Source organism: Dermacentor andersoni, chromosome 10, assembly GCF_023375885.2.
Source record: "Dermacentor andersoni chromosome 10, qqDerAnde1_hic_scaffold, whole genome shotgun sequence".
Taxonomy (NCBI): domain Eukaryota; kingdom Metazoa; phylum Arthropoda; class Arachnida; order Ixodida; family Ixodidae; genus Dermacentor; species Dermacentor andersoni.
Window position 1 is genome coordinate 8241918 of NC_092823.1, and position 13536 is coordinate 8255453.

At 47.7% G+C, this 13536-nt stretch overlaps 1 protein-coding gene across 5 annotated transcripts in view; it reads right to left on the reverse strand.

Annotated features, from left to right (window-relative positions):
- Nucleotides 1-13536, reverse strand: part of LOC126519729 (putative phospholipase B-like 2) — a 252868-nt gene that overhangs the window by 200188 nt on the left and 39144 nt on the right. For 3 of the 5 annotated variants that reach the window (XM_055065364.2, XM_055065360.2, XM_055065363.2), the window contains exons 2-4: nt 5860-5963; nt 5662-5746; nt 3223-3336 (exon numbers count right to left, since the gene is read on the reverse strand). The exons of 1 other annotated variant lie outside the window; for it this stretch is intronic. The gene's annotated coding sequence lies outside the window, so the exon portion shown is untranslated. The remainder of the gene's footprint in view (nt 1-3222; nt 3337-5661; nt 5747-5859; nt 5964-13536) is intronic. One more of the 5 variants, XM_055065361.2, reaches the window with a different exon arrangement.

The window sequence follows — 13536 nt, forward strand, 5'->3', positions numbered from 1 at the left end:
CAGCCGGTGGCACTTCTTCACGCAATTATCTGGGCTGGTTATTGAATATTCGTCAACAATACCCAGGGTGTCCTATTTTAGTTGGGGGTAACCTCTCACACAGATTGAGGTTACCCCCCTTCTAGCCCCCGAGGTAGGCGTGTGCGGGACGCCTTCGCGGATGCGGTGTTTGTACTACTGAATCATTTCGATTCAGCAACGCAGGCTGTACCTCAAGCTCGATGTATAACATACGCACTGGATGTGACGTGGTGGTCGGATCTCAGCACTCCCACTTGGCACCTGCAACCCGACTGCTGCGGTGGTGACGACCACCACATCATCATCGGCCTTTATCCGTCGCAGGCCCGCCGACTGCGCCACAAGTGTACTGTGATCAACTGGAGCACCTTTCGCTCCATTCTCAAAGACACCTCTGTGGACTCGTCACCACAACTTGTTGACCGCGTACAAAGCGCGCTCAATGAAGCTACAGTCATCAGCTGGGTAGACGTCGATTGACCGGCACCGGATGTCGGCCTGCTCAACTTGTCGGCTGCTCGCAGACAAGCTGAGCTGGCAGCATCCCGAGACCCCACATCTGTACAAACCCGTACAAGACTGAATTTCCTTACTGCTAAGACCCCAAGATATGAACGCTACCTCTCGCGGTGGCACTGGCATACGTGGTGTGAGTGGCTTTCATCCAAGACATTGAATGCTCCTCTCTGGCGAACGTTCCGTGACGCGGAACATGGTTGCCGCTGTCCAGAGTGGCAACCGTGTTCTGCTGGCTTGTCAACGGAAGATTTCGCCAGAGAAGCAGCCGGGAAGCATTTTCCCCAGTATGGCGTGTTGCCTCAAATAAACAGTGGTGCTCCCTTGGCAGGCATTCCAGCACATATCGACAAGTTACCATCTACAGCAGACGCCGAGGGAATTGCCAGCTCTTTTACCATGTCTGAGTTGCTTGCAGCGAAAGATGGTGCCAGTTGCAAGACAGCACCCGGTCCAGACTCTATTACTTATGAGGTTTACAAGAACCTCAGTTGCGCTGTGCTGCCTCAACTCACTGACACCAGTAACAAGGTATCGCTAGATGGCGTTGCCCCTCCGAGCTCGAAATCTGCTATCGTGTTCCGATTCCGAAACCGGGCAAGCCGCTGACCGACCTTGGCAACTTCCGACTCATTTCTCTAATGTCCAAGTTGTGGAAGCTTGCGGAGAAAATGGTAGCCACAGGACTGTCGTGGTGGCTAGAGCACCACGGTTCCTACCACCCAGCTCAAGTTGGCTCCTGTCCATTCATAGGCGCTGAAGATGGGCTGGCTGTCTTGGCATCCTCAGTTTTATCATAAACTCGCAGCCACACTGTCCGTACTGTCCTAACTATGGACGTTGAAAAGGTGTATGATAACATCAAGTATGCTTCCATCTTGGCTCTTCCGACTCATTTCTCTGACGTCAACGTTGTGGAAGCTTGCGGAGAAAATGGTAGCCACAGGACTGTCGTGGTAGCTAGAGCACCACGGTTCCTACCACCCTGCTCAAGTTGGCTCCTGTCCATTCATAGGCGCTGAAGATGGGCTGGCTGTCTTGGCATCCTCAGTTTTATCATAAACCCGCAGCCACACTGTCCGTACTGTCCTAACTATGGACGTTGAAAAGGTGTATGATAACATCAAGTATGCTTCCATCTTGGCTTCAATTGACATGCTGCATTTTCCCCTTAGAATCCGGAATTTTGTCAAATTCTTTCTTGAAGGCCGGCACGTTGCAATCCGCCTCAGCGGTGACGCCGTCTGCTAATTTGTCCCTCTTCGCGGCGTACTCCAGGGATCGGTATTCTCATCCACATTATTACATATTGCTTTCATCCCGCTTGCATGGCGCTTACAAGATGTGCCTGACAAAGTTCTCGTTGTAGGCTGATTACATTAGTCTTTGAAGCACTCATCGTGGCCTGCAGACTCAAGCTGCTGCCCTTCAATCGGCTTTAGATATTAAGTCGACTTACGCTTCTTCGGTCGGCCTTAAGCTTTCCGTCTGCAAATCTGCTTACATGTCAGTAGCCAATCGCTGGGGCAGGCGTGAACTCTCTGCAATGCCCATTCGTCTTCATCTATCCAAAATCCCACTTCAACAATGTTCAACTATAAAAATTCTGGGTCTGACGGCCCACCAATCGGTTACTGGAACTGCTTGGCTCTCCAGAGCTAAAAAGCAGGCGATAAAGATGTTGGGTTTGATTAGACGCCTTGATCCTAAAACGGGCGCTCATATGTTGCGTGGTGAAGCCGGTAGTGGCACCACGCCTTGTTTATTGAGCCCAATTATAGCATTCGACGAGGGCATAATGGGATCGCCTTGAAGCTCTTAATTTCGAGGCAATGAGCGTGATCATAACTTCCCCACATAACCCGAATAACCCGCATTACCCCGATCGTGGCTCTCCAAGAGCATGTACAGCTGAACACACTAGATGAGCTGGTGCAGTAGCGACGTGATGCTCGCATGCTTAAGGCCAGCCTTTCACACGCAACGTGTGCTCTCAGGCCTTACGCTTTATCGTACTCGCTCGATCACCACCATCACCAGCTATTCCTCTCTGGAGTTTTGTACAGCTGAGCGATAACAAGCCAACAGATGCACGTCGCCCGACATCAACTCACGCGGCGTCGTCACTTCGTGACCGAATTATAGCTCAAGACGCCCACCTGCTGTGTGGCTCCATCGTGCTTTACATTGATGCCAGCAACCAAGTCTGTGAAACGACCACTGCACCTTATTGCCCTTGCACACCTGCCCTTAATAAGAGGTCTCGGTTTCAAATTCAAGAGCCTCCTTCCTCCATTTGTGTTGAGCCCTTTGTTGTTCGAGAAGCGCTGTGCTATGTGACCGCCTTTCCCATGGCCCTGCGGCCGGCATCCTCATCAGCATTGATGCCCTCCAGGTGATGCGGCTCCTGCGAAGCGTCAGTCGCGGCCCTGAAATATGCCAGCTGGTGCATTTTCTGGCGGCACGCATCCCGCAGCAAATATCTATCGAGTGGATTCTACGCGACCTTCTGAACTTCGAAAGCCGTGTGGATTCTGCGACCCGTCTAGCGAGCTCTACATCGTCACTGCTTGAAATCCTTCACCTAGATGATTCCACCCTTCTTTTAACAACAAAGCAGCACCTCCGGCGTCGCACATGTGCTCTCATACCTCCGTGTGCGGCAACCCTCCCCCGCGGTTTTACCTGTACAAAGGAGGTTGCGCTTCGTAGGATCCGGGTCGGGGTTGCTTTCAATTCTGCTGTCGCTCGGAAGTGGCCGCACTTTCGCCAGTTATATCCTCGCCCTGGGGGTCCAGTCTGCAAGTCAAGAAATGCTGAAGCCGACATCCACCACCTGCTGTGAGTTTGCCCTGCATGCATTGTAACCGACGAGGCTCCGGCACCTCGCAGCAGCGGGACATTCGTCGCATAATCCTAGCGATTACACTGCTGGACGCAGGGACCACATTATCGATCCCTCTTGGACCTCATTAGATCCGCAAATATATCTTTCATTATTTTAATAATTCTTATTCGCCTGCATCCCATAAACCAGGCCTTTATGCCCTGAGGCATTTACCCTCGCATTATAAAAATATGAGATCCCAATAGCTTTCATTGATAGCTTTCAGTGATTACGAGTAAGCGTTTGATTCTGTCGAAGCTTCGGCAGTCATGGAGGCATTACGGAATCAGGGTGTAGACGAACCGTATGTAAAAATACTGAAAGATATCTATAGCGGCCTCACAGCCACCATAGACCTCCATAAAGAAAGCAACAAAATCCCAATAAAGAACGGCGACCGGCAGGGAGATACGATCTCTCCAATGCTATTCACAGCGTGTTTACAGGAGGCATTCAGAGACGTGGATTGGGAATAATTGGGGATAAGAGTTAATGGAGAATACCTTAGTAACTTGCGATTCGCTGATGATATTGCCTTGCTTAGTAATCAGGGGATCAATTGCAGTGCATGCTCACTGACCTGACCTGACCTCACTGACTAAAGTGATGTTTAACGGTCTCGGTAGAGAACAGCGATTTACGATAGGTAGCGAGGCACTGGAAGTGGTAAGGGAATACATCTACTTAGGGCAGGTAGTGACCGCGGATCCGGATCATGAGACGGAAATAATCAGGAAAATAAGAATGGGCTGGGGTGTGTTTGGCAGGCATTCTCAGTTCATGAACAGCAGGTTGCCATTATCTCTAAAGAGAAAAGTGTATAATAGCTGTGTCTTGCCAGTATTAACCTACGGGGCAGAAATCTGGAGGCTTACGAAAAGGGTTCTGCTTAAATTGAGGACGACGCAGAGACCTAGAGAAAGAATAATGGTGGGTGAAACGTTAAGGGATAAAATGAGAGCAGATTGGGTGAGGGGACAAGCGCTAGTTAATGACATGTTAGTTGAAATCAATAAAAAGAAATCGGCATGGGCAGGACATGTAATGAGGAGGGAAGATAACCGATGGTCATTAAGGGTGACGCACTGGATTCCAAGGGAAGGCAAGCGTAGAAAGGGGTGGCAGAAAGTTAGGTGGGTGGATAGGATTAAGTTTGCAGGAACGACATGGCCACAATTAGTACATGACTGGGGTAGTTGGAGAAGTATGGGAGAGGCCTTTGCCCTGCAGTAAGCGTAACCAGGCTGATGATGATGGTGATGATGATGATGATGATGACATCCTAATCGCGTTAATCTTATTGCTTTACTTGAACTAGTAGAATATAACCCTGCTCGTTTCATTCTTTCTAGTTATAACCGCACCGCGAGTATAACCTTTAATGAAACAAACCAGCACTTATTCCCCTATCTAACAGCCATAGTCGCCCGTGTTTCCCTATTTCACAAAATTTTCCATGATACTATACTTCACGACGGTTTCATACCGTGGCCTCAAGTACATTTCAAGCCGCATCCATCATCGCAGTAAAGTAGGAATTGCTTCTTACACGAAGTCTTTCTTTCACTGTTTCATCAACCACCTTCCCTCAAGTATCGTAGCCATCACCATAACAAACTTTTTTTGCAAAACATTAGCTAACATTAATTAATCAGGATAATAAATGAGCTACCAGAAGTCACTGCTCTTGTTCGTTTGTTTTACCCTACTGCTTTGGTAAACACGGCCCTCTTTATGACATATGGCCCTGTGGGTACTTTGAATAAAAACTATAATAATAAAGTGAAGAGGGACTGCCGGAGTTTCAGTCAACATAAAGCATCATTTCCTCAACATTGCAGTGAGCGGATTTGAAGGTTTTACCAGTTTTTGCGGTTTCATGTAAGAAATTAACGCTGTGAAGGAGCATGTGATACTTGGTGGTAATGCCCGTCAATCTGAATTGCAAATAGCAGATAGCAGAGTTTGTCAATTAGCTAGTAGGAGCTCGCTGCATTCCTTCTATTCTGGTCGTCATGACTGTAGTGACGAGAAAAGAAACAAGTTGGAAGACAACATGTTACTTATCCGGTTGTCATAAAACGCCCTTAGAAACAAGTAAGCTTGTATATCAACATTTAGCATTCTCACTCTGTACGATACAAAACTGTAGACTGCTGCTTTCCTGATAGGGCTCACAGCCCTCTAGCTGGTAAACTTGCAAACATATGAAGGTGAGGCATGTAGTTCAAGAAGACCTGTTGTCATTATGGAGACCATTGAGCTTCTTATGGCTTGGCGTGGGCAGCTTGTCAACAAATACTGTGTCTTTTGTCCTTTTTCCTGAAAAGAGAAATGATGAAGCCATTACAAATATGGAAGCAAGAAATGGTGAAACAAAAGTCAGTCCAATAATTGAACAAATCACGGTTCTAGTTGAGTGTTCCGAAACATACCTTACGAACATTCTGGTTCTGCGGCGACACATTCACTGTTGACTTGTACGCGCACAGACAAAAGAGTGAAAAGGGGTGAACAAATGGGAGCAATGTCTTGGAGGCTGGAGGAAACAGAAGATCCTCAGTTACTATGGTGGAAGCGTGGGTGAGTTTGTCACTCACGTATGACTCAAATAAGGGCACAAAACGCTCCATGACCAAAAATGCCACACACACACACACACAACACTGTTTTGAGTGTGCATTTCATTCAGTGGTGTCCCTGTGTGGGCTGTGCTTACTGAAGCCTCGATTGGATTAATTTTTTTGCAAGATACTAGGTAATAAACAATAATTTTGTTATCTATTGAATACTATTTATCCAGCTGTATAACCGGAAGTGCATTTCCACTAATGCGCACTGAATTTATCGAAGTCTATCATTCATGCGGACACAGCCAAAACTATTTTTGATGCTGTACGCCGTGTTAGGAATTTTAGCAACATGGCAAAGTAACAACAGCCTTGTTTGAAATGCCTTTGAAGAGCAAGAACTTTATTATTATTTACCATGTTGAAAAAATGATTGCGTGAATCCGTTTTATTCCCCTTGCATGCGAAGAAATTCAAAGTTGAAAATTTGAAGCAGTGTTTTTTTACTTACCGGTGCACACACACAAAAGCTACAAGTTTAATCCGCTTTCTTGGGTAGTTTCCAAACTGTGCTCGGTTCCAGCGACGAGTTTTCACGGTCGCCTGCATATTTTTTCAAGCAACACGTCATTACGCGGTCAGACGCAGTAGATCACAGACGACGGAAGCCTTTATGTAACCATTATGCCTGTGAAACGCCTCAACTGATAGAATTCGCCGTCTTGAAAACGTTCAGCTGGTAGCTGCTGTGGGATGTTGGATGCATATACTAGCTGAAACAATCATCATCATCATCATCATTATGGTGACGATCGCTGAAACTTGAGAGTCAGCGGGGCCTGGCGTAGTTCTTGTGCCACAATGGCGGCTTTATTAAGGTTGTGTGCGCTCAGTGCGCTCAGACGTGTTGCTCCGTTGGTTTCGTGCCGCGGCAAAGGCGTCGTATGGGCAGGTTTGCGTTGGTCAGCGTGTTTGGTAGTGCGGTATTATCTTGACCATGCTCTCCCAGATGGTTCTGTGGCCAGATGGGACAGGAAGAACTATACTCACAAAATGAACGCCCATGCAAAGTTGTACGCCATGCACCGTGCCACGGTAATGGCAACAGACAACTAATATCTGCGCGAAATTTTGCCCTGTTTGGCAGAATCATGCTAACGTGTCATCGCAGGCCGAAACCGATTCATTTCAGAGCCTGTACAATGAACGCCTGGCAGGTCAGTGATTTCTGATTTTGACAGCGCACTTGTAGGATGTACAACATGCGTTATTCAACAATGCGTAATCGTCGTTTTAGAAGTTCAGGTTCCGTAACTACTTGCTTTTTTGCCTATTAAACCACATGTTGCTCAACTGATGCTCGTTTCTCACAGTACTCGCGACAGCACGAACTCTTTTAAGCAGAGCGCATTCGAGGGTCATACACCCTGGAAAGCTGTACCACAATACACATTCTGATAGTGCTTTACACAGAATATGTACATTTTCTTGCCCTCGGCATCGTGTGACGGCGTCGACGTTTCACTCGGGAAGATGGGAAATAAGCGGCTGCTTTGACTTATTAACGAACGATTCCTCCCTACGCCAAGTGTATCTTTGCGCGTGAGAAGCGCAAGGAAGTGAAGGTTAGCGGACTCCCTACAAGAGTGAGCAAGGCTCCACAGAACGTACGCCTGCGAACGCATCGAACGGCTTCCATAGTGGCACGTAGGCCGGTTCTATGCGCGTACTGTTCTGCACCATGCACCGGCTGCCACAAAGCTTTACTTCCGTGAAGCCTCACTTACTGTGGGAAGAAGGAACCTCAGGCCGCAGTCAATGAGTCTGAACGCGGAGTCAGAATTGACGTTCTGCCTCCTCGTCGGCGCGCTTTGGTAGTGATGCGCGGACACTCGAAATTCGTTGCATATATAAAGCACAACGATTATTCAAGCCACAGCGAAAATACATGTCTGTGCTCATAAACCCCACATGGATTGCAAATGGGTCGGTGTGTCGTACGTGTCTACAGTGCATTCTTGCAGTGAAGTGAGGATGCGTAAATTTTTTTTCGTACCGCCAGACGTCTAGCTCGCAAGTCCGTCTGAGAGCCTCAGGAAGTCCAAGCAGAGAAAAGCAAGTAGAAGGCAGCGATAAAGGTGATCTTTTTTCTAAAACAGACGCACGAACCGGGCAGCGTCTGGCACCTGCTCTTGATCAGAACAGTTGGCTAGGCAGATAAACAATCTTTATTTTCATAAAAGCCGGTAAAAGCAGCGGATTTGACCTCATGGCCAAATTGCCGAAGTTCATTATCAACATCTTCCGACATGACATCGGCAACGGTAACGCGATGAGACATCGCGATTACATCCTTTGGTTTATGATTGCTGCGGAGCGTGCGCGTCCGAGCAGCCCGGTTGCTCGCAGCGTGACGTGGTTTCGCGGGAAATGTAAACAAGACAGGAGAGCCGGCCCGACATGATGGCGAAGCAACACCAACTTACGGCTTCACTTGGCTTCACAAAGAGTGACGTCAGTGCCTCTCCTCAGTTTTTTCCTTTCTACACCCTTATGAAAATCAACAATAAGTTTCTGATTAGAACGTTATGTACTCCTAATTTGACATCAGACATTCATCAGAAATTCATTGTCTAATGTTGTTTGCCTTCACAAGTGCATCAGAGACTCAAATGGCAATTTATCTTAAGATTTATGGTGAGAGGAGTAGACACCTTTTTTGTGGCACTCCTAATGTCAAACCACATCATATGGCAATGTGTACAACACCAAGCCGAGAGAAATTTTTCATTGCAACAGCATTAAATGGCTCATGAGGCGGAAAATCTGGCATTGTCGGCGTGAGCACACGATGTACGAAAAGGTTACAAACCCTCGACCTTTCAAGGAAGTCGAACCCACTACTTTTAGTGTTAATAAGGGCTACGAACCCATGACCTTTGGTGTTAATGAAGGCGCTGTTAATGAAGATAAAGTTCATAAAGGCATTGGAACCCACGACCATAGGTTGGAAGTCGAACCCTTCACCTTTGGTGTTAATGAAGACAATGTTAATTAGGGGCAGTTATTTTGTTACGGGGAGTATTAAATCAACAGTAAACGGCTAGCACTTGGCTAGCAAAGACTGCACAGGGCACACAGGTTTTAGCAGGTCTTTCAGTCCACCAGGAGAGACGCAGCCCCACTACAACGTCTTTGTCTTTTCCACTATTCGTGGCATTATTCCGGGCCGGTAAAGCACCGGTCAAGTGCAGGTTGTGGTGAAATGGGTCATCACAGTTGTAACGCTTGAGGCGGAAAACATGTAGGATGTCACTTTGTGGTGTGGCTGTCGATGAAGTGGATGCCATGGGAGTTATCTCACAGGTGACAGGAGTCACCTGGCGCAGCATGCGGTAGGGCCTGACGTATCGCGACATTAACATTTCAAGGAGGCCGACACGACGAGGTGGGAGTCATAGAAGGACGAGAGAGCCCGGGGCAAAAGGAGCATCGCGGTGTCAACAATCCTAAATGGACTTTTGTACACTCTGCGATGACGAGAGCCTAACGCGGGCTACTCTATGCGCGACGAACACAGGAGTGATGGCACCTTGAGCATAGGAAGTCGTGGACGTGGACACCGGATCAGAAGGGAGCAAGGTGCCAAAGGGTATAAGGTATAGCGGCGAAAGAGAAGATAGAAGGGTGAGTAGCCGGCGGTGTCATGACGGGATAAGCTGTATACAAATGTGACAAACAGAAGTGCAACATCCTAATCGTGGTGATCATCAGAAACGTACATGGGAAACATGTCGGTCAATGTACCGTCGAGACATTCGTTGCGGCCATTGGTTTGAGGGTTATCATCATCATCAGCCTGGTTACGCCCACTGTAGGGCAAAGGCCTTTCCTATACTTCTCTAACTACCCAGGTCGTGTACTAATTGTGGCCATGTTGACCCTGCAAACTTCTTAATCTCATCCGCCCACCTAACTTTCTGCTGCCCCCTGCTGCGCTTCCCTTCCCTTGGAATCCAGTCCGTAACACTTAATGAGCATCGGTTATCATCCCTCCTCATTACATGTCCTGCCCATGCCCATTTCTTTTTCTTGATTTCAACTAAGATGTCATTAACTCGCGTTTGTCCCCTCACCCAATCTGCTCTTTTCTTATCCCTTAACGTTACACCCGTCATTTTTTTCCATAGCTCCTTGCGTCGTCCTGAATTTAAGCAGAACCCTTTTCGTAAGCATCCATGTTTCTGCCCCACACGTGAGTACTGGTAAGACACAGCTGTTATATACTTTCCTCTTGAAGGATAGTAGCAACGTGCTGTTCATGATCTGAGAATGCCTGCCAAGCGCACCCCAGCCCATTGTTGTTCTTCTGATTATTTCAGTCTCATGATACCGATCCGTGGTCACTACCTGCCCTAAGTAGGTGTATTCCCTCACCACTTCCAGTGCGTCACTGCCTATCGTATACTGCTGTTCTCTTGCCAGACTGTTAAACATTACTTTAGTTTTCTGCAGGTTAATTTTTAGACTCACCCTTCTGATTTTCCTCTCCGGGTCAGTGAGCATGCATTGGAATTGGTCCCTGAGTTACTAAGCAAGGCAATATCATCAGCGAATCTCAAGTTACTAAGGTATTCTCCATTAACTCTTATCCCTAATCCTTCCCACTCCAGGTCTCTGAATACCTCCTGTAAACACGCTGTGAATAGCATTGGAGAGATCGTATCTCCCTGCCTGACGCCTTTGTTTATTGGGATTTTGTTGCTTTCTTTATGGAGGACTACGGTGGCTTTGGAGCCGCTATAGATATCTTTCAGTATTTCTACATATGGCTCGTCTACACCCTGATTCCGTAGTGCCTCCATGACTGCTGAGGTTTCTACCGAATCAAACGCTTTTTTGTAATCAATGGAAGCTATATGTAAGGGTTGGTTATATTCAGCACATTTATCTATCACCTGATTGATAGTGTGAATATGGTCTATTGTTGAGTAACCTTTACGGAATCCTGCCTGGTCCTTTGGTTCACAGAAGTATTAGGTGTTCCTGATTCTATTTGCGATTAACTTATTAAATACTTTGTAGGCAAGGGACCGTAAGCTGATTGGTCTATAATTTTTCAAGTCTTTGGCGTCCCCTTTCTTATGGATTAGGATTATGTTAGCGTTCTTCCGAGAATCAGGTATGCTCGAGGTCATGAGGCATTGCGTACACAGGATGGCCAGTATTTCTAGAACAAGCTGCCCCCCATCCTTCAACAACTCTGCCGTTATCTGATCCTCCCCCGCTGCCTTCCCCCTTTGCATAGCTCCCAAGGCGTTCCTTACTTCTTCCGGCGTTACTTGTGGGATATCAAATTCCTCTAGACTATTCTCACTCACATTATCGTCGTCGGTGCTACTGGTACTGTATAAATCTCTATAGAACTCCTCAGCCACTTGAACTATCTCATCCACAGTAATGATACTACCGGCTTTTTCTCTTAACGCACACATCTGATTCTTGTCTATTTCTAGTTTCTTCTTCCCTGCTTTTAGGCTTCCTCCGTTCGTGTGAGCATGTTCAATTCAATCCATATTATAGTTCCTTATGTCAGCTGTCTTACGCTTGTTGATTAACTTTGAAAGTTCTGCTAGTTCTATTCTAGCTGTACATGCTTTCATACATTGGCGTTTCTTGATCAGATCTTTCGTCTCCTGCGATAGCTTACTGGTATCCTGTCTAACGGAGTTACCGACTTTTATTGCACTCCTTAATGATGCCCATAAGATTGTTGTTCATTGTCGTTGTGATGAGTAGCACATGATCGAAGTAGATCGTCAACCACACGAGGCAGGAAGCAGCGACCGCGATCTGTGAGTAGGTTACGTGGAGCACCATGTTGGAGGATGACGTCGTACACTAAGAAGTCTGCAACGCCCATTGCGCAGCTGGTTGGCAACGTTCGAGTAAGTGCATATCGCGTGGTATAATCTGTAGCGACTGCAATTCATTTCTCGCCTTCCGTGGAAATTGGAAAGGGGCCGAGCAAGTCCAGACCCACTCGACAAAACGGCTCGGTTGGAACGTCAATTGGCAGAAGAAAACCAGCAGTTTGCATCGCAGGTTTCTTGCACCGTTGACACAAGTCACAAGATGTTACGTAGTGGCGAACGGAACGATAAAGGCTCTTCCAGAAGAAACGTCGTCGTATGCGATCATAAGTTCTGGAGTCGCCTGAGTGCCCGGAAGTTGGGGCGTCATGAAACTGGATGAGGACGGCTCTGCGTAGATGACGCGGGACAACTAGCAGGAGTTCTGCGCCGTCGGGGTGCCTTTTGCGGCGGTATAGAACGTTATCCTGAAACAAGAACATGTTGAGTGAGGAGTCGACGACGCAGGATTGCAGACGGCCATTAAGAGGGAGCAACCATGGATCTATACGTTGCTTGTCAACCACATTGATGATCTCTGTGACTGCTAAGACGTAGGTGTCGGGGTCTGTTTCAGTGGAGCGGGATGGTTCAACGGGGTGGCGGGATAGGCAGTCGGCGCCAGTGTTCGACTTGACAGAGTTGTACACAACCTAGAACGTGTACTCTTGTAATCGTAATGCCCAACTGCCGAGCCTCTCTGCGGGGCATTTAAGTGTTGAGATCCAGCAGAGTGCATGATGGTCTGTCATGACCACGAACGGCCGTTCACATAGGTACGGACGGAATTTCGCGACATCCCAGGGAAGAGCTGGGCAGTCCTGCTCAGTATGGCATAATTTTTTTCCGACTGTGACACGAGGCGACTAGCATACGCTATCACACGGTTAGATCCGTTTTGTGTTTGGGCGAAGTTAGCACCTATGCAATGCCCGCTGGCGTCGGTGCGAAGCTCTCTGTTCTCGCAGCTAGGTCAAAATGAGCCAGCACAAGTGGTGTGAGGGCAGAAATCAGCGATGCAAAGGAAGTTGCTTGGTCCGCGCCCTAAGAAAAGGTCGCATCCTTTTTGAGGAGGTGGTACATGAGGGGCCGAGCAATGTCCGCGAAGTTGAGAACAAAGCGGCGAAAGTAGGAGGAGAGTCCAAGAAAGCTGCGTACTTCATGCGTGGAGCGCGGAACTTAGAACTCGCGGATGGAACGGACTTTGTCAGGGTATGGTTGGAGACCAGTAGCATCAGCTAGGTGTCCAAGTAATTTAATCTGGCGGCGCCCAAAGGTGCACTTAGAGGAACTGAGCTGGAGGCCAGCCCGGCGAAATATGTTAAGAATGGCTGACAGACGAGGGAGGTGGCTTTCAAAACTGGGCGAGAGAACGGTGACGTCATTTCGCTAACAAAGACAGGTCTACCACTTAAGGCCGCGTAGAAGAGTGTCTATCATGCGTTTGAAAGTTCCAGGTGCGGCACGCAACCTAAAAGGCATGACCTTAAATTTGTAGAGGCCGTCGTGTGTGATGAAAGCGGTTTCCTCGTGGTCGCGCTCATCCACGGCAATTTGCCAGTGTCCCGAGTGGAGATCTAGTGGTAAGAAATATCTGGAACCATGGAGGCAGTCGAGTGCATCATCAGAG